The 20,254-nt window shown below is 43.1% G+C and overlaps 1 protein-coding gene across 12 annotated transcripts in view; it reads right to left on the bottom strand.

Moving 5' to 3' along the window:
* The window catches only part of ZNF280D (zinc finger protein 280D), a 124,581-nt gene extending 123,122 nt beyond the window's left edge, over positions 1-1,459 (bottom strand). For 5 of the 12 annotated variants that reach the window (XM_014860457.3, XM_070501240.1, XM_070501212.1 and 2 more), the window contains exon 1: positions 1,235-1,415. The gene's annotated coding sequence lies outside the window, so the exon portion shown is untranslated. Of the gene's footprint in view, positions 1-1,234 lie in introns of all 12 variants that reach the window. The other 7 variants (XM_014860458.3, XM_070501256.1, XM_070501229.1 and 4 more) reach the window with 4 other exon arrangements.
* Positions 1,460-20,254: the final 18,795 nt, after the last annotated feature.

Genomic DNA, 20,254 nt, shown 5'->3' with positions numbered 1-20,254 from the left:
CAAAACAGTTCTATCCACACAGACCACTACAGACGGGGTTATGAGGTACAAATCAGGCGGTATCAATGACAGATCCAAACGCAAGCTCCAGTTACACTGGTATCTGTACCGAGGGTTTAAAACCCCAGGCGCACAGCGCCCTAACTCAACGCCCCCAGCAAGCCGGCGTCCTCGCAGGCCCAGGTTTCTGCTTAGAGACACTGGCGTTAGCGCAGCAATGCCCCGACGCAGGACACCTCACAAATGCTAAAGGGCGGCTTTTGTCCTCTCACGCTCTCCTCCTAGGTTGCAATTTTACGTTTAACGGCACTGAAAGACGTCGAATGCTTAAGCCACAGTCCGAACCTGGAAGTAATAAATAAATGAACTTTCAGTTCACAGAATTTTTCTAAAACCGACAGATCTTTGCAAACAAAGAGAACCCCTCGGACGAAGCTCTCCCGTGCTCGCAGAAGCGGGTTCGTTTTGACGTTTCTCCTCCCTAAACGCGTTCACACTGGAGCTAAGTCGGGAGGAAGTCCCTCCATCTCCAGAGCAGGATCAAACCCCAGAGTGAGATCATTCTTTCCGCCTTGTCCAGGGAGACCTGAAAGCTCGCTCAGAGAATCGCGGCTCCAAGTCCACGCTTCTCCCAGGGCCCTTCTCCCGGAGACAATAACGGGGCTGCCGTGGCGGAGCGGGCCAGTGCCTCCGCCAAGAGCCAGGGTGTGAGGGTGCAGTGACTGGTCACCTGGGCCCTGGGGTGCCCGACGCCTGAAGGCTCGGAAGCCCCCTGGCTCTCCTCGCCCACAGCTGGAGAGACCCGGGAGGGCCGCTGTGAGGAGCGTCGGGCCCCGCCAAACAGCAGCACAAAATGTACGGCAGGCCAAAGGGAGCCGCCTCCAGAGAAAAGCCAAACCCCGCGGGGGCAAACAGGCCCGCGGTCCCCAGGAGGTGAGGTGGAGGCGGCGAAGGAGGAGACGCCGGCGCCGGCGGCGGCCTGCCCGGCCCCGGCCTACAGCCCCGAGCCGCGGCCGCGTTGCGCCGGGATCCCTCCCCCGCCGGGGCCGACGCAAGATGGCGGGCCGGCGGCCGCCGCGCAGCCGGTCCCCTCCCCCGCGCCCTGGGCGCTCTCGGCGACCCGCGCCGGCCTCGACACCCCCAACCCAGCGCCCCCGGAGTGAGGCGGCGCAGGCCGCGCGGGAGGGCCTCTGCCTGCTGCCGCGCGGGGCGGGCGGGGGCGGGGGGCGCTTACCGTGAGCGGAGCGGATCGGCCTGACTGGGGCCCTGAGGAGGAGGAGAAAGAGGAGGAGGAAAAGGAGGAGCACGGAAAGCTACACGGCGGCGGCGGCGGCGGCTCCCATTGCGGAGCAGGCAGCCGAGCCGGGGAAGGGGGAGCGGGCGTGAAGGCGCGCGCTGCCTCATGGGTAGGCTCCGGGTCAGCCTCGGCGCGTCCGGGCTCCCTTTCTTCTCGCCGACGCGGGAGGCGGGCGCAGGCATGTGCGCCGCGCGGCAGGCCTTCGAAGGCCGCGGCCGAGGGCTCCATGCGGACCCGCTCGGCTCCGGGCGCCCGCCGGCTCGCAGGGCTGCGTTCCCGACATCGGGGCGAATCTGAAGGCGTGGAGAAGGGAGTTCCGGAGCCTCCCTGCGTGTTCTCCGCAGGCTTGGAAAGTAATGAAGGTCGGGGAAGAGAGGCGCCATTAAAAAGAAATAGTGTGCCAGAGGGGCGAAGACTTAAACCAGACGAGAAGTAGTAGTAGAGTCAGATTCTTTTAATAACTGGCTAATTTTGCCAAATTTGTTTCCAAGAAACGATTTTGCTTGTGTCTGTTTTAACTCCTAATTCTGACATATGGATGCCTATACCTAAAAAAAACGTTAAACGCATTACGAGAACACCTGCCAAGATACTGCTTGCGTAAATACTTGCTAAACGTTGTTTTCTGATCTGTAAGGAAAGTGTTCTCTCCCAGTTGTCCTCACGAGATGAATGGCAGTACTGGTCCTGCTCTCAAAAATGACTTAGATTTGAAATCTTGACTCATTAGACCCTTAACGCACACACTATTCAATCACTGAGTCGTATTAATTCTTCCTATTTTAATTAGTTTCTTCTTTCTCATCCAGCTTTTCTCTGGTGTCTATCATTACAGTTGCTTCCTTTATTAATTACCACTCCCAGATCAGTCTTCCCCAAAGGCCACTTGAATTACTGCCAGAGACCAGGCATGGCTACAGATGAGTGTGACCTACTCTTCTCCCAACTGGGCCAGGGAAAGTCTAGCCAGCTTTTCCTTTCTTGCTGGCCCTGAAAATAAGTTTTATAGGAAAAGATAGAATAATCAAAATAACAAACAGGGAAAGCCAGAAGTTCAAAAACCTTAGAGCATTCTTAAGTCATTATGTTTCAAATATAGTTCCTAATGGTTAGCAAAGCATGTTACAGTATGAAAGTAAACTTAAGGGGCTGGCCCAGTGGCCCAGGGGTTAAGTTCTCACATCTGCTTTGGCACCCGGGGTTCACAGGTTCTGATCCTGGGTGTGAACCTCTGCCAGGCTTGGCAAGCCATGCTGTGGCAGGTGTCCCACATATAAAGTAGAGGAAGATGGGCACAGATGTTAGCTCAGGGCCAGTCTTCCTCAGCAAAAAGAGGAGGATTGGCAGCAGATGTTAGCTCAGGGCTAATCTTCCTCAAAATAAATAAATAAATATATAAATAACTTTAAAAAAAAGAAAGTAAACTTAAGATTTCACTCTGTATTCTAGAGTCTGGTCCTCAGTTTGCAGAGACAGAAACTTAATGTTGTAAGCCCCAAGAGCTCGTTTAAATCCAGGGGGATCATTCATGCTAACCAAACTTTCTAGAGACTGATGTATATATCAAAATTCCAATTTATTCCCTTTTTTCATGAAAAACATAATTGCCATGAAAACCAGAAAACTCTGACACGTTTTCACTCAAAAGGAATATTTACATGGGAAGCCAAATTTTCAAGGATGCCTGGTGAGTGTGAAATCACCACACAGGAAGTAATTTGGATGATTTGACTACTCCATCCTTGAAACTCCTCCCTTGGCTTCTAGAACTCGACTCTCTTGGTTCTTTTGACTTGCTGTCCACACCTGCCCATCATTTTTTAAGAGCTTCTCTTCCTTTGACTTGTTATATTTTCAGCCCCTTTCCATTCTGCACATGCTGTCTACATATCCTCACAGTACTCATTGTCCTTGAGCGAGATCATGCTGCACACTCTTCCCTGACTGTAGTGGATATAGGTGATTTCCCAGCTTCCATGCCACAACTCTGTTGCTTTCACCCATGCAATTTTGGTGGAATAACCACCCCTCCAACTCCAAGAATGGTCCAACTAGCCTAAAACTGTCAGAATTACCTTCACCTCTCTCTGAGCCAGTTTTTGTTTCAGAAACCAATCAGAGTGAAGCCCAGCATTTTTGTTTGATTAGGAGCAGAGCAAAAGAGAAGTTCTTTCTTTCTCTGGATGATATGGCTTCTTTTTTTTTTTTTTATGCTACTAAGGAGAGCCAACTGAGAATGAAGTTAAGATGTGGAGGAGGAAGGGCTGGGTGAATCAATCCTAGGGAAAGGAAGTTAATCCTGGAGACCATCACAAACCTCCAAATCAAACCCAGCCTGAACCCCATACTACCTCTAGACTTCTCTGTTATATGAGCCAATAAATTCTTTTTCGTGTAAGCTGAAGGGGTCCAGAATAAGCCACTGTGGCATAAAAATTATTTTTAGCTGAAGGGATTTGAGTTCCCGAAATCCCTTATCTGCCTAAAAACAGTGCCTCCCAAAAGAACTCAGCTGTCATAAATCTCCTCCCGGGGAGCAACCAGGGAAGGTTGACTCATCACTAGAGACAATGAGAATTGTGACCACACCTAAACAGACATTGTCACAAAATTATCATATCTTCCATCTGTTCTCCTAAGGACCCATTTATCTTTCCTAAAAGTCATTTGTTTTCCCATAAGTCCCTTCCCTCCCCTTCCCATTCCCCTATTCAAATGGTATATTAAAAGCCCCAAATTCTAACCACCGCTTTGAGTCACATATCTTTGTGAACTCCCCTACATAGTATGTGATTAAAATCTGTCCTTTCTTTTGCTAACCTGTCTTTTGTCAGTTTAATTTGGAGGCCCTCAAAAGCTAACTCTAAGAGGGTAGAGGAAATATTTTTCCTACCTGACAAAGCCAGTTTGAGTAGGACTTTTTGTTACCTGCAACTGAAAGCATCCTAACTGTGATGGAGACAATGATAAATATTCACCATCTTGTTTTCCTCTTGCATACCCACGAAACCCACCTTTCCTAGCTCCCTTCTACATCGGGCCATGTGACTCTTTCTGGCCAGTGGAATGTAGAAGAAGCAGTGATCGCCCAATCTAAGCCTGACCCTTACAACCTCCAGTGACTTATAGTTCCTTTTTGTTTTTCACACATCGGTCAGCCAGATACAGAAAACTCTGAGGAACTAAGGGATGGCAGCAACTTTAGATGGAAGGACCCTAGGTCTCTTAATTGAACCATGTATCCACCACACTGATCCTCATTGGGCTGATTAGAGCAAAACAGAAACCTTCATTGGATTACGGAGATTTGATGGTTGTTTGTTACAATGGCTACAATCACTAACCCTGATTAATAATAGGAATGGTGGCCTCCTGTACCAAAAAGCTAAAATGTGAGGCATTAGTTTAGCATTGCAGCCATGTGGGAATTAAGGAAACATGTAGTAGGCTGGATAACTGAAGATTCGTATTAGACAGTAGCTGAACTATTGCTTACAGTACCTTAGAAGGCAGATCAGTACAAGTACATAATCTGTAGGTGTAAGGGACGAGTTCAGAAAGCAATATTAATAGTGGATGCTGTTGATTTTTTTATGTGATTAGCAAGGTATTACCAGAAAGAGATTAACGTAGAACAGAATTAACCAGTTTACAAACAGAAATGAAAGGGAATAGAGAGAGTCAAGCATCTGGGGGTCTTTAGGTTTGGAAAACACAATGCTGCTAAACTCAGAAGAGAAAGAGATATGATTTTAAAAGGCTCTGAGCAAGGAAGCCCCAGTAGGATTTGAGCAAAGTGACTCAGCCCTTAAGAAAGGATCAGATTACACATGTTGTTTCAAATAGCACCTGTTGTTTCAGATAGCCTCAAAGTAGCAGCTATTACATTTTCCCCCAGCTTTACTGAGGTATAATTGACAAATAAAATTGTATATGGAGTTCTTAAAGTGTACAACATGATGATTTGATATACATGTCCATTGTAAAGTGATTACCACACTCAGGTTAATTAACACATCCATCACCTCACATAGTTACTGTGTGTGTGTGTGGTGAGAAAACTTAAAATCTACTCTCTTAGCAAATTTCAAGTATACAATACAATATTATGCTGTACATTAGATCCACAGAACTTACTCATCTTATAATTGAAAGCTCCTACCTTTTAACCAGCATCTCCCCAAAGTGGCAGCTATTAAATTAAGAGAAAAAAGAGAGATTTGGTCAAGAAAGTAGAGAAATAAGGCAGCTTTTAGAAGTATGTCTCCCGAGGAATCTCGTTGGTGCTTCAGTCATGACTTTTGGATCTCTATTCACCTTTTCTGGGTGCTTCTGTTGCCCCAAGTTTCACTGTGCTTTTACATCTAACAGCCAGGAACTGCAGCTCTTTTTCAGAGCACTACACTTAGGCTATTGGAGCCATTTTGCCTGTCTTCACAGAGACTGGAAGTACCTGGGCATGTAAATGCCCTTAGGGCAGCTCTTAACCAAGGACTGATAAATGCAGGAGTGTGAATGCCCTAGCTCTCCTGTCTTGGGTGGGAACAGCTTTGAGGCAGAATTTACAATCCAGAATTCCCCTGCAGGATCAGGCTGAAGCTAGCCTCTGCAGGGTTTTGTCTAAAGTTGTACCCTTGCTTGTGTGAGCATCAAGATATTACCCCAGCTCCAAAGCCTCTCTTCTTAAGTCAGCTTTGTGATGCTGGGAGCTGGGAATCTGGAAACCAATTTTGTGCTTTGCCAGCTGCTGCCTGTTACATTCCGCCAACAGGGGAGACTGGAGGGAGACTACAAGGCTGGATGAGGGGGAAAAAAGGGCCTTACTCCTTGTTTACTCCTATTCGCTTTATGTTACTGTCAATATGAATCCAGCAACTTTTTATCAGTCCCAGCAGCAACAATTCATTCCAGTAGCAGAGGTGGAATCCAGTTTACAGTTTCCCCAACACTTGCAGAACACCACCCACCATCACCTCCTCCTCAGAGGTCTGGGTCCCAGCTCTATGGCACCTCTGCTCCAAGCTCAGAGACTCCAGCACCAGCCAAAAAATGCCTCTTTCTCAGAGGTCTGAGTTTCAGCTCCTTGGGACCATTCTTCCAAGCTTCTAAGGGTTTGTTATGGACTGCATATATGTGCCCCATCCCCAAATTCATACGTTTAAACCCTTATTCCCAGTATGATGGTATTCGGAGATAGGGCCTTTGGGAGGTAATTAAGTCATAAGGTCTCTCTCTACCTTTCTTTCTCTCTCTGTCGGGATAAACAAGTGTTGACGAAAATAATCCGTAACCAATCTATAAATGAAAATTTGGGTGAGTTTATTCTGAGCTGAAATCTGAGGCCAATCGCCCGGGGCCTTTCCTCCCGAAGGAAGACAGGGTTCCAAAGAAGTGAGGTATACAGAGTGGTTATATACCCCCAAACAGGACGTTTCATGTATGATTGAAATGTCCCTCCCACAATAGTCACAAGATTGCCCTGTCGGCACAGCGCTTGATGGACACAGCATGTAGTGGGTCTGCTATCTCAGAGGGCATAGCAGGAGGCAAGCCTATTGTCTCGAGCTGGGTGGTCACAGGTGAGGGCAGCAATCAGTTCCTAGCCTCAGGAAAGATGCTTAATCCTTAAGGGAATGCCAACCTTGGGAGGGGGAGAGAAGTTGCACCTTTATCTCAAGGGCCTTTGTTCTTGCCGTAGGGTATATCTAAAGCAGATATACAATGCATGCTCAACAGCCACGGTCAGGACCTTTTGGAAAGACAAGGTCAGGCCGAATTAGGTTTATACCAAATGGCTTCCTCATATTCTCCAATATTTCCTATTGCTTGCCATTTTTATTTGTCACAAGAAAGCAGCTGTCTACAGGCCAGGAAACAGGTCCTCACCAGACACCAGATCTGCTGCACCTTTATCTTGGACTTCCCAACATCCAGAACTGTAGAAATAAATGTTTTGTTGTTTAAGCCACCCAGTTTATGGTATTTTTGTTATAGCAGCTCAAACTGACTAAGACAGTGTTAGTAATTCCAACCTCTTCTCTTTGTTCTCTCAGCCCAGAGGTGGTGGCTGCTTCCTGTAGTTGCTACCTCCATAGTATTTAGTGCTCTCTTTTTGCCTCTAACAATTCTTTATTTTAAATTCTTTCTGTTAAAATAATTAGTATGCTTCTGTCTCCTCACTTGATCCTGAGTGATGCGCTTGGCTTCCTCTTCCTTGTCCTGCTCCTCCTACTCCCATACAATGTTCTTAATAAATTGTGGTTCACAAAGCCTCTTTCCAGGATCCGCTTCTGGGAAACTAAATCTAAAACAGTCTCAAAAAGAACTTCGGGTGTTGTTAATGGCCTATTGAACTGACTGGCGTGAAAATTAATAAACACAAACCTCATTAAAGTGGAGTCGGGAGGCCAAAATGGGGAGCTCTCACATGCCATGGGATAACAAAGGCCAACAGGAAGAAGAAAGACTTCTTTCTCTTGACTGGCAAGAAGCTCAGCCAAAGAGAGACTGTCGTAACTCAGGCAATGAAAGACCACTACACCTGACCTCTTTGTTTATAATAGCCCTCCCAACTTCCTCTTTCCCTCTATAAAGGAGTTTCTACTCCCTGGCTGCTGGAGGACTTGAATATGGCTTGCCATGGTTGCAGATTCCAAATTGCAATTCTTTGCCGATTCCAAATTAACCCATTTTTGCTGGAGACATAACTGGCAGTTTAAGGTCAACATTTAGGTGGCCCATATGGGATCTAGAGAAGACCTTGGGTGACTTGGATGCTGGTGAGCAAACAGATGCAGTACCTACAACAGAGCCCATTGAGCTCACTGCTTTTCTCATTCAGCCTAGATTTGAAGGGTAAGTCTTTCTCCTGGATCTGAGCTTTCACCTTCTTTGCATCTGAGGCTCTCCAGGCTTTATTCAAGACCTATAAGGCTTTGTCCTTTTCTGGTTAAGGCCTTGTTTATCTGTGAGTACTTGATTGGCACTTCAGCCTGATTCTTTTGAAATCAGGTTGTTGTTTCTGCTAGAACTGTGCTAGGCCTTCAAACCAGATTGTTCCTACTTGGAACCAAATTGACACTTTGGCCTGACTCCTTTGGGATCATGCTGTTCCAGTTGAAACCATGCCTTCGGCCTCACTCCTTGGGAGCAGGCTGTTCCATTGGAACTGTGCTGACTCAACCTCTAGTCTACCTTACTGAAATTGGACTGTTCCCATTGGAGCTGACTGGTATTTGGCCTGGAGGCTGTTTGAGAATTATTCCTTTGCTCTAGAGAAAAACCTCTAAGAAATAGAATCCCAGTTATCTAAATATTTTGAGGGTGCCCCCCTGACAGGGACCTTGGTCAATTTTATGTTTAAAAGCCACAGTACTTCCTTATGAACATTTCTAACTAAATGGACCAATTTAACCAAAAGCAATTTAGAGCACCAATGGCCATTGTGGGGAACTTTCGAATTCCCCAAACTTACTTTTCTTAAAACTGAATTGGACAACTATAGCTCTGAAATTTCCAAAATGGAATAGAACACCTGTTTCAATTGGTATTTTCAGGCTTTCAAATGTTACCAGGAGTCTAAAATTACCTCTTTGCAAAATGAGATTTCAAGATTAATGGAGGCAAACAAACAATTAAAGAAAGATTAAACAGCTTCTGAAGCCATCAGGTTCCTCCTCTCTGGTTCCTACTGCTCAGGTCCCACCTCTGGCGCCATCTTCCTCCTTCCCTTCTAAACCCCTGCACCTCCTCTGTACCTTCAGTTACCCGGTACCAACTCTCTCACCAAACTTCCTCTTTTCTCTGAATCTTTTCCCACTCCCTCTTCCTCTGCATCTATCAGAACTTGTCCCTTTAAATAAGGCTTCTGAGGATCCAAAGGCTAACTCCTCAATTTCTTATACTCCCTGGACTAAAGCTGAACTATGAGCTACGGTCAAAGATTTTCCCGAGGTAACCAAAGATCCTCACAGATTTGTTCAGGAATTTAATATAGTCATTAAAACTCATCAACCTTGTTTCTCCGACTTATATCAGCTAGTTCATATGCTTGTTGGTGAAGACCAGGCCCAGCATCAGATGAAAACTGCTGATTGGGAAAATCCTGAAAGGTCTCTGGAATTTTAACCTGGCCACCAACCCACTGACCTGCTGTAAAATCAGCCTCAGGCAATTGCTAGACAACTTCTTCAGGCAATTACAGGGCTCTCCCAAAGCCTGTTGACTGGAACAAGATTCAGACTTGTGCACAAAAACCTGATGAACCTTTCATGACTATTACAATCAACTTCAGATGATTTTTAAAGAAAATTCTGGTCTTTCTTCAGATGTTGATTCCATCCAGGTAGCTTTTAACTGTATGTTTATTAATGGGCTACTCTGGGACCTTTCCTTTCTTGTAAAAAGGACCAGGATGGAATGGGAGACTGTGCCCACTCCAGATTTAGTTAATCTGGCAAACCAACTCTCTCACACTGTGCATGAGTTGCCTAAAAGAAAGACTGCTAAAATTCTTAATCATCAACTCCAGAAAATGAAGGCCCCTAAATGAATACAAAACCCTCTTAGTTTCCGTTATTATTGCAAAAACCCAGAACATTAGAAAACAGATTATTGCAAATTTAAGCACTTCACATGCCTTCAGCCCTCTAACCAGCCTTTCCAGTGTCCTCCAAATTCCCAATGATAGGGCTCTAAGGAAATACAGGGGCTCTTCCCAATCCTCCCTCTTAATCATTTTGGAGAAACATTTCTTCAGATTGGAGACGAATCTCTTTCTGTCCTAACTGACACAGGAGCCATGCTCTTGGTGCTCAGCCTCGCTACTATAAAGCAGCCTCTGCCTCAGAGTACTAAAACAGTTCAAGTCATGGGGATTTCTAATAAACCTCAACAGATTCCTGTCCCTGAACCTATTCACTTTTCTGTAGGCCCTTTGAAAGACAAACACCCTTTTATCCTTAGTTCCTCAGCCCCCATCCATCTCTTAGGCCAAAACTTGAAAAGTACCATGCTGGAATTTCTTTCTCCCAAAAGGGGGAGATAATTCTAGAATTTGACAGTAGCTATTAAAACAGCCAACCAAGTGAATTAAATGACCCTTTGACATCTTTTATGTGCTCTGTCTCTGATGATACCAGAGCTGACTCTGGAATCAGTGATCATTTGTCCCCATTGAATCAGCTACCACCCTCCTTATGGGCAAAATCTTCAACTGATATTGGTAAAATTCAAAGCACACCTCATATTAAGATTCAAATAGATCCCTCATAACCTCTCCCCAGAATCAATCAATATCCCATAAGTAAAGAAGACCTTCAAGGTATAAAGCCCATAATAGAAAATTACAAGCCTCGAGGCCTCATTATCCATTATACAAGTTCCTGTAATATTCCTATTTCACCTGAGAAAACCCAAGGGCCAAGGGTGGTTCGTCCAGGACCTCTGAGCAGTAAACAACATCATTATCCCTCAACACTCTGTTGTTTCTAACCCTCATATGCTACTAACATCCATTCCCACTTGGGAGCACGTTCTTTCCTGTAATTGATTTATATAGCACATTGTTTAGCATTCTAATTGATGAAGCTAGCCAGCACATTTTTGCCTTCACTTGGGAAGGAAAACAATTCACCTGACAGTAATGCCTCAAGGTTTTACTGAGCCCTTCTTATTTCTCACAAATCCTGAGGGCTGATCTAGATGATATAAAATTCCCTGGGAGCTCTACTTTGTTGAAGTTTTTGGGCCATTTGCCTCTTTGCTCTCCTTCCCAAGCCTCCTCACAAGAAGACAGCATCCACTTGCTAAAGCTTTTACCCTTAAGGGGCATAAAGTCCCCAAGCAGAAGCTGCAGTTTCCCCAAACACAGGTTTGATATTTAGGGCATCTAACATCAGAACAAGAGATACACCTAGATCCAGACAGGCTTCATGGTGTCCTAAGTTTCCTAAAACACAAAATTGCTAACTGTGAGGTTTTTGGGGCTAGTTGGTTATTGCTGAAATTGGATTCTAAATTTCTCTCTTATGACCAAACTTCTGTATGTTTTATTAAAGAACAACAACCCTGACTCAGTTTTGTGGGAAGAATAGGATGACATAGTCTTTAAAGCCTTAAAGGAGAGTTTGATGAACCCATTTGCCGTTGGACATCCCAATTATCAGATTCTCTTTTTCCTTTTTGTAAGAAATGGAAAGAATCCCTTTGGGGTATCACCATCAGGGACCACCATCAACCTGTAGGGTATTATAGCCTGCAACTGGGGGTATCCCACTTGCCTTACAGCCATTACCACCAATGCCCTTTGGGTTAAGGCCACTGAGAAAATCACTGTGGGATGCCCTTTAACCACTTTTGTATCTCATGCTGTGGAAGCCATCCTGAGTTCTCACCACACTCAACATTTTTCAGTCATGAAGTCCTTTTGTCAACTGCTCCTCACAGAACTCTTTTATGTTGTAATAACCTTAACCCTGCTACTCTTCTCCCCGCCATTACTGATGGAGTCCCTCACCACAGCTAAATGCTGATGGATCACCTCCTGACTCCTCATGATGATCTTCAGGAAACTCCTTGGGTAATGATGACTTCTCATGGTTTACTGATGGTTCTTATTTAAAGGGTGACAATGGCAACTACTGTGCTGGGTATGCTATTGATAGTCCTTTTCATATCATTGAGGGAGCACCTTTACCAATGGCTACATGGGCCCAATAGGCTGAATTATATGCTCTTACATGGGCTTGTACTTTAGCCAAGGGCAAAACTGCCAAGATTCATACTAATAGTAAATATGCTTTCAGAGTAGCTCGTGATTTTCAAATGTTGTGAAAGCAATGTGGCTCCCTTATCTCTAGCGGAAATAAAATTAAAAATGACCTCTATGTCCAGGATTATCAGATGCTATACTTTTACCTGAGGATTTAGTTATTATTAAGATCTGGGGCATTCTAAACTTGACCGTCTGGAAGCTAAAGAAAATCACTTTGCTGACATTTCCACAAGGAAATGCAGCCCTTAAAGGAACGAACAATAGCCAAACCTCTGTCATGGTCCAAAGGGATATTTCCCCAATTGAAAACAGAAAAACCGGCTACAGAAGCCCAACAATTGGTCTCAAAAAAGGAAAGGTAAAATTCCAAATTCAACAATTGTTAGTTTGATAAAAAGAGAACACTCTGGTTCAGACCAAATAACAACCCAGCCCTACCAAAGACTCTAAAATTTCCCACTCCTCCCCACTGTACATGCATTAAATCATTGGTCTACTGGAAAAATGACAATATTCATGAATCAATATTGGTGGAAAAATATTAAAATATTTTTTAAAAGCCACAAAAAGTGCCTACCTCACTTGTCCCACTTGTCCAAAATACAACCCAGGGGAGCCTATTTGTATTGCTCCCAGATATTTTAAACTGCCTAATGGACCTTTCAAGGTCTGGCATATGGATTTCATACAGGTTCCTGGATATAAATGTGTTTGGATATATATATCATGTCTATGATATATGGATAACATATGGATATAAATATGTTTCAGTCATATCATGGATATAAATATGTTTCAGTCATGGTTTGTATATTTTCTAACTGGACTGAAGCATTCTCTTGCAGACAGGCTACTGCCTCTTCTGGAGCTAAAATCCTTTTGGAAAGGATTATCCCCATCTGGGGAACTCTTCTCGAGCTTCATAGTGATGAAGGAACTCATTTTACTGGTCAGGTACTTTGACAAGTCTGCACCATTTGGTCGACTTTACAACACATTCCCTGTCTTTACCACCTCAATCCTCTGGTTTAGTTGAATGCACTAACAGCATTATCAAGACTCGATTGGCAAAATTTGTAGAACTTCCAAATACCATGAGCAAAAGCATTGCTGTTAATCCTTCTAAATCTCAGATCCACACCCTTTGGAACTCATAAACTCTCATGCCCGATGTATTTGGCTCCTGCTTCTTTTCACCCACAGCTGATACAAGGAGATGTACTCCAATATTGCAAAGGCCTAATTACTTCTATTAAAAATAACCACCTTTTTAGTAGAGCAATCTTTTCACAGTGCGCTCTAGAGAAATGAAGACCTTAAGCCTCATACCTTGCAAACTGAAGACTTTGTCTATTGGAAAAGACGCCTCCAGAAGGACTCTCTTCAACCTCGCTGGAAAGGCTCTTATTAGGTACTGTTAACTTAACCTTGTGCCCCAAAACTCCAGGGAATAGACACTTGGATTCACATAACACACCTAAAGAAAGCACCAAACGCTGACTGGACCTGCACATCATCTGGTGAGTTAAAAGTAAAGATTTCCTGGAACTGAAGCAGGCAACATCTGATGAGACCGCTTTCCCAAGATGTCCAGATCAGCTCTGTTGGATTTTTGTCTGCCAAACCTCTGATGATGACATAACACTTCAGATGATCTCTAATGCCTATGATCTTGATAACATATGAACTTTAGATTAATAAATGCCTGAGAGTTCTCCCTCCTACCCCTCCTTGTTACTTGAATGTGACCTTAATAGATTTCCAATCTATGCACTTTCCCTCTGATGTGCTTTCAGAGAAAGATCTCAATCAAAAGGGGAAAATGAGAAAATTAATAAACAGAAACTTCGTTAAAATGAAGTCAGGAGGCCAGAAGGAGGAGCTCTCATACCCTACACTGACAGCAGCGCCCAAAAGGAAGAAAGACTTCCCCTTCTTGACCAGCAAGAAGTTCAGCCAATGAGAGACTGTCACAACTCAGCCATTGAATAGCCACTATACTTTAATCTCTCACTTCCTTCAATGGTATCTTTGTTTACAATAGCCCTTCCAACTTCCTATTCACCTCTATAAAAGAGTTTCTTCTCCCCTTGCTGCTCAGGACTTACATGTGGTTTGCCATGGTCATATACCCTGAATTGCAATTCTTTGCTGGAGAAGTAAATGGCTGTCTGTTTAAGATCAACAGTGGAAACGAATGGATTGGAAGCCTACTACATTTTTGAGGGAAGTGTGTTTTCAAAGGAACAATGTACCTAATCTAAAATCATTTTTAATTGTTCAAGCTATAAACCATCTTTGGTTGACCCGCAGCCTCTTCAATTATGAAAGCTATACATAATCTTCAAGGAGAGCAAACTCTCATTCAGATATGGCCATGGACAATTATAGACAAGGAAAACTTCCCAAAGGGCAGAGCCAGAGGAAATGGAGAATGAGAATGCGACAGTTAATTTTATGTGCCAACTTGACTGGTCTAAGGGATGCCCAGATAGCTGGTAAAACATTATTTCTGGGTGAGTCTGTGAGAGTGTTTCCAGGAGAGATTAGCATTCTTTTTAAAAAATAAATGTATTGTTGCTATTGTATTTATTTATTTAATTTATTTATTTTTGAGGCAGATTAGCCCTGAGCTAACATCTGCCGCCAATCCTCCTCTTTTTGAGGGCAATTGGCCCTGAGCTAACATCCATGCCCATCTTCCTCTACTCTATATGTGGGACAGCTGCCACAACATGGCTTGACAAGCCGTACGTAGATCTACACCCAGGATCAGAACCTGTGAACCCCAGGCCACCGAAGCAGATCATGCAAATTTAACCGCTGCGACACCAGCCAGCCCTGAGATTAGCATTTGAATCAGTAGACTGAGTAGAGATTATCTTCACCAATGTGGGTGAGCATCATCCAATCTGTTCAGGGCCTGAATAGAGCCAAAAAGGCAGAGAAAGGGTGAATTTGCTCTCTCTGCTTGATCTAGGATGTCCACCTTCTCTTGCCCTCATATATGAGCACTCCTGGTTCTTGGGCCTTTGAACTTGCACAAGAACTTACACTATCAGCTCCCCTGGTTCTCAGCCTTCAGACTTGGACTGAAGTATACCACCAGCTTTCCTGATTCTCCAGCTATATATATAGATATGTATATATGGAGATTTTATATATGTATATATATGAAACCTATTGGTTCTGTTTCTCTGGAGAACCTGACTAATATAGAAAGTATCTCCCCAAAAGAACAATTAGAGCTTAATCACCTAATCAAGGAAATTTCTTCAAATTTCCTGGGATAGAGGGCCTTCAAAATGTCTCATAACCAGGATTTTAGAATTGCTGTGGAGCAGTGACTATTGTGTCTCTTCTTCTTTCCCAACAAGAGTGCATTTTGCAGTTATCCTCCTTCACGTCTATCATTGCATATTGGGCGTAAGTTTGGTGGAAGGATTAGATTGTTGGTCGCTTTAGTTCATAGATAACCAGACCAAGAGAAGTCACATCTAGATCTGGTGGAGAGATCTGTGCACAATCGGGAATTTTAAGCTACATGCAACGACTTGATGGGACTTTGGGTTATATCCCTTGGAGATAGGTTACTGTGAGGGAGGAAGAGAAAAACGGATATTTGGGGCCAGAAGGGTGGATTGAGGCAGAGACAATCACTTCATTTCCTCCTTTGAACATTCTGCATTCCTCTTACATTCAAGCGGCCATATATGACTAGTTCAAGCTACTAGATTGTCATCAGAAGCAGTTTATACCAATGCTACTGAAAGTGTGGTTCAGAGACCAGTGTTATTCCATGACTTGTTTGTTTCTGATCCATAATAAGGTAAGTACAGCAAATGAAAGTGTTTAGAAACTTTTATAGAAATTTGACATTCACAACATATTTATTGTCTTTTATAAAAGTAATAGTCTGTAACAGATTGGGAAGTTTTTCAAAAGCAGTCCTTTGCTACAGATAGTTTGAGAGGCTGTATTCTAACATTATTTCTAGCCTGGCCTCTAACACCTCTTAACATTCTTCCAAGACCTTTTTGTTCTTTGGTTGGCCAGGTGCAGAGGATCCACCAGAATATTTTGAAGCCCTAGAAGACAATGGAGGTACTGGGTAGAAGTAACCTGGGTTTCTGAATGATTGATGGAACAGAAATACCTCCCCCACCAAACACATCAATCTACACTAGACTATTAGGTGAGTGAGAAATAAACCTTAAAATGTTAAGTCAGAGGGGGCTGGCCCCGTGGCCGAGTGGTTAAGTTCGCGCGCTCCGCTGCAGGCGGCCCAGTGTTTCGTCGGTTCGAATCCTGGGCGTGGACATGGCACTGCTCGTCAGACCACGCTGAGGCAGCGTCCCACATGCCACAACTAGAGGAACCCACAACGAAGAATACACAACTATGTACTGGGGGGCTTTGGGGAGAAAAAGGAAAAAATAAAATCTTAAAAAAAAAAAATGTTAAGTCAGAGATTTGGGGGCTATTTGTTTGAGTAGCTAATGTTAAACACACTGTTACTGAATTTTTCTATGACATTGACTTTTACCTCTATACTCATGATTCCCAAATTTATATCTTCAAAGCATATCCCTCTCCAAAACATCAGAGCCATGTATCTTATCACATTCTCGACAATCCCATTTGGATGTCCCACAGGACCTGAAAAGTGAACATTTCTAAAGTTTAACCCTTTCTATTCCCTCTCTTTTTCCTTCTCTGTTCCATTTTGTTGAACCATATCGCCATACCTCTGATTGTCCAGCCCTCAAACCTAGGAGGAACCCTCACTTCTCCTTCTCTAGGCCTACCATAACCAATCGATCCTGTACCAAGTTCTGAAGGGTCTACCTTCTTTACCTCTTTCCAACCCCTCCTCTGCTCTTGATTTCTAATTCCTCTACTCTATCTCACTTAAATGAGAAAATCTTCTCTTGTATATTCCTGCAGTTAATTCCTTCCAGTGTCATAAAAACACCTTTTTAAAAAGCAAATCTAAATATGTAAATCCGTGCTTTAAAAACACAAGTTTATACAGAGTCCTTGAGATGAAACTCATGCTCCTAACATGGTTTGCCAGATATTATGGATTGGCTACTTCAATCTCCATTCCACTCTCCTTCTATTTGGAGATTATGGAAAGCTAAAAACTATATTTCCCATACAACCTTGCCACTAGAGTTCTAGATGTAGTAGGTTCTGCCAATTTGATGCACTTGCACCAAATTTGGAAGATGAAAATGAGGTAGAAGCCATCTCCTGTTACTGTAGCTACTACTGGCAAGCGAGGTTATGAAGATGTGACTGTTAGAGGCAATTGCAATAGCTGAGTTTTAGCACCAGCCACACGGGTGTGAGACGCAACTGAGGCAGCATCAATGGCGGCAGCAGCAACTCCCTGAATCTCGGCTGTGAAATCAGAGTATCCGCTTGACTTCTATTCCTCCAGCTTTTCCACTAATAATGCATTTCCCTTATTAAATACTGTTCTATCTGAAATACCTAAAGTAGCTTCTATTTCCTACACCACAACCTGAGCAATTAATATGACATGCAAAGCTTTTCAGGACCTATACCCGATTTCTCTCACCAGCATAATCTCATGATGCTCTTTCCCGCTGCCGCATCATACACATCTATCCCCATCTGTTGTAGCTGAGCCATGCTGAAGTACTTGCAGATCCTCAAATGTGCCATGTTTTCCTTATTCATGTTACCCATCTTCAACTTTCTAACTCCTGTTTATTCTTTAAGTTTCGACTTGAAACTTAGATACTCTGAGAAGCCTTCCCTGATATCTCTGCCCTCATCTGCAGCCTTGTAATTGAAATTTATCTTTCGTTTTTTGCCACACAGCATCTGAGTCCCCTACCTGTGTTTGAGATATTCTCTGTTCTTATGGGACAGAGGCTTCCACCTCTACGGAAACTGAAAATGCCAGCTACTTGCTTTCACAGCTCACTTGTAGTTAGGGAATGTGCTCACGATCTGGGATCTATCAATCAGACAGTTCTACCCCAGGCTATGAATTGGAGGCTAATCGCATGAATAAACGTGGGGTTTTCTTTGTTTTTTGCAGAACTCTGACAATGTGTAGCAGTAGAGAAGGCACCTAAAACCGGTTTCTAGAGGCAGTAGTGCCAGCCACAGTAGCAACAGTAGTGTGGGCAGTTTGAGCTGGAGTGGCTGTGCTACTGCCAATAACAACAACGTCCTCTAGTTTTGTATGATTTTGGAAGTCGTTCCTGGCTGCATGATCTCTGAGACTGGTTTTTAAGCCTTGCAAGAGATTTTATGCACTAAGTGATAGCTCGTTAATAAATTCCTTTTCTGCTTAAATAAACCAGAGTCTGTTTCTATTGCTTACAACCGAGAATTTTGACTTCTATAATCCCCTCCCCACTTTCTCCCGTTGCACTTCAAATGTGTGAGTTTGGATTATCATTCAGCAACTATTTCCTCCTCTATACTCCAAGTATACTTTCCTGCTCTTTTGGTGTTGGGCTTGATCATATGTTTTGCTTTGGCCAATGAGATGTCAGCATTTGTAATTCAAACAGAGGTTTGAAATAAGCTGTGTGTTTGAGCTTTCCCTCCTGTGCTCCAGTGATGAGAAGAACATGCCCCAGGTGGCTGGTTATTATTCAGCCTGGGCCCCAGCGTGAGACACAAGGAGCAGACCACGTACCTCAAGCAGCCACTGGTCCAAAGACAAGGGACGCGTGGCAGTCACTCTGGACCCAGTCTTCATTGTTGTGTTCAGAGCCTGGAGCCTGAAGTCTTACCTAGCCATCCCACAGACCTATGAACAAGAGAATAAGCTTGCTATTTGAAGTCACTGTATTCTTTTTAAAATTTTTTTTGACGAATAATTGACATATGACATTATATTAGTTTCAGGTGTACAAAATAATAATTCGATATTTGTATATATTATCAAATGATCACCACAGTAAGTCTAGTTAACATCCATCACCATACACAGTTACAACTTTTTTCTTGTGATGAGAACTTTTAAAATTTACTCTTACCAACTTTCAAATATGCAATACAGTAGTATTAATAGTTAATTGCCATGCTGTCCATGACATCTCCTTGACTTATTTATTTTATGTAACTGGGAGTTTGTTCCTTTTCAGCCTTTTGGCTTGCTTCACCCATTTTGCCCACCTCTCAGCCCCCAGCTCTAGCGACCACCAATTTGTTCTCTGTATGTATGAGCTTGGTTTTGTTTGTTTGTTTGTTTGTTTTTAGATTCCACATTTAAGTGGGATCATATGGTATTTGTGTTTCTCTGACTGACTTATTTCTCTTAGCATAATGCCCTCAAGGTCCATCTCTGTTGTCACAAATGGCAAGATTTCATTCTTTTTTATGGCTGAATAAATATTCCATTGTGTATATATATACAACATCTTCTTTATCCATTCATCTGTTAATGAACACTTAGGTTGTTTCTATATCTTGGCTGTTGTAAATAATGCTGTAATGAACATGAGAGTGCAGATATCTTTTCAAGTTAATGTGTTCATTTTCTTCAGATGCATACCCAGAAGTGGAATTGCTGGGTCAGATGGCAATTCTATTTTTAATTTTTTGAGGAGCCTCCATAATGTTTTCCATAGTGGCTGCACAAATTTACATTCCCACCAACAGTGCACAATGGTTCCCTTTTCTCCACATCCTCGCCAATACTTGTTATTTCTTGTCTTTTTTACAATAGCCATTCTGACAAGTGTAAGGTGATATCCCATTGTGGTTTTGATTTGCATTTCCCTGATGGTTAGTGATGTTGAGCATCTTTCTATGTACCTGTTGGCCTTCTGTATGTCTTCTTTGGAAAAACGTCTATTCAGATCCTCTGACCATTTTTTAACTGGATTGTTTGGATTTTTTTCCTATTGAATTATATGAGTTCTTTATACACTTTGGATATTAACCCCTTTTCAGACATATGATTTGTAAATATTTTCTTCCATTCTAAGTTACTGTATTCTTATGCAATGGTGCATCTATAGCTGGCTAATACAGTATGTAATTGTCATTAGTACTTACAGTAATAATCAGCCTATATTATAATTATTGATTTTACTTGTCTGTTGCTCTCTACTAGACTGTAAGCTTATTGAGGGTGGAGACTGAATCTTATTGTCTTTACATTTTCAGTGCTTATCAAGAACCTATAC

Source organism: Equus asinus, chromosome 2 (genome assembly GCF_041296235.1).
Source record: "Equus asinus isolate D_3611 breed Donkey chromosome 2, EquAss-T2T_v2, whole genome shotgun sequence".
NCBI lineage: Eukaryota > Metazoa > Chordata > Mammalia > Perissodactyla > Equidae > Equus > Equus asinus.
This window is presented reverse-complemented; position numbering and strand designations above follow the sequence as displayed.